General features: G+C 50.2%; 1 protein-coding gene across 1 annotated transcript in view; it reads left to right on the plus strand.

Moving 5' to 3' along the window:
* The window catches only part of SKAP1 (src kinase associated phosphoprotein 1), a 114832-nt gene that overhangs the window by 9304 nt on the left and 104234 nt on the right, over positions 1-1294 (plus strand). The gene's annotated exons all lie outside the window — the stretch shown is intronic.

Raw genomic sequence — 1294 nt, forward strand, 5'->3', positions numbered from 1 at the left:
CATCGATTCCTGGTCTGGGAAGTTTTCCCTGGAAAACTCCTGCCTCCAGAAATGTGGGAAAGCTGGGCAAGTTTGGAAAGGGCAGCGTATTCCCGTGGGGGATTGATTGGGAGCAGAGATTCCGGCGTGAGCCTCGCTTTTCCTGAGCTCGGAGTGGGAGCAGAGTCCCGGATCCCGCCGGGAATTTCCCGGGAATGACCATTCCTTGTTAAAAATTCGGGAAACTTGGACTTCACTCCTCATTTCCTCCGTAACGGGAGTGAGGATTTGGACTTCCCGGGATGCCTGAGGGTCCCAGGGAGGGAATTCCGGATTTCCGGGATGACTGATGGATGTGGGGTTGTTCGGAGCGGGGCTGGAGCTCCTTTGGCTCTGTTGGATCAATGGATGGAATTCCCGACTCGGAGCGTTGGGAAGAGCGCAGGGATTGCTGGATTCGTCCTTTTTCCTTAAGAAATGGTTGGGATCCCTGGGGATCTCCCAGAGTTCTGGGAGCTGCTGGAATAAAATCCCTTCCTGGCATTCCAACCCCTCCAATCCTTCCTTAATTCCAGGAATAAATCCCAGCATTCCAACCCCTCCAATCCATCCTTTATTCCAGGAATAAATCCCAGCATTCCAACCCCTCCAATCCTTCCTTTATCCCAGGAATAAATCCCGGCATTCCAACCCCTCCAATCCTTCCTTAATTCCAAGAATAAATCCCTTCCTGGTATTCCAACCCCTCCAATCCATCCTTAATTCCAGGAATAAATCCCAGCATTCCAACCCCTCCAATCCTTCCTTTATTCCAGGAATAAATCCCAGCATTCCAACCCCTCCAATCCTTCCTTTATTCCAGGAATAAATCCCAGCATTCCAACCCCTCCAATCCATCCTTTATCCCAGGAATAAATCCCGGCATTCCAACCCCTCCAATCCTTCCTTAATTCCAAGAATAAATCCCTTCCTGGTATTCCAACCCCTCCAATCCATCCTTAATTCCAGGAATAAATCCCAGCATTCCAACCCCTCCAATCCTTCCTTAATTCCAGGAATAAATCCCTTCCTGCCATTCCAACCCCTCCAATCCTTCCTTTATTCCAGGAATAAATCCCAGCATTCCAACCCCTCCAATCCTTCCTTTATCCCAGGAATAAATCCCGGCATTCCAACCCCTCCAATCCTTCCTTAATTCCAGGAATAAATCCCTTCCTGCCATTCCAACCCCTCCAATCCTTCCTTTCCCCCAGGAACAAATTCCAGCGGGTTCCCTCCTCGCTCAGGGCCCGCTTCCAGCCCACACTGGAAATGC

Source organism: Corvus brachyrhynchos, unplaced genomic scaffold (assembly GCF_000691975.1).
Source record: "Corvus brachyrhynchos isolate BGI_N302 unplaced genomic scaffold, ASM69197v1 scaffold47, whole genome shotgun sequence".
NCBI classification, from domain to species: domain Eukaryota; kingdom Metazoa; phylum Chordata; class Aves; order Passeriformes; family Corvidae; genus Corvus; species Corvus brachyrhynchos.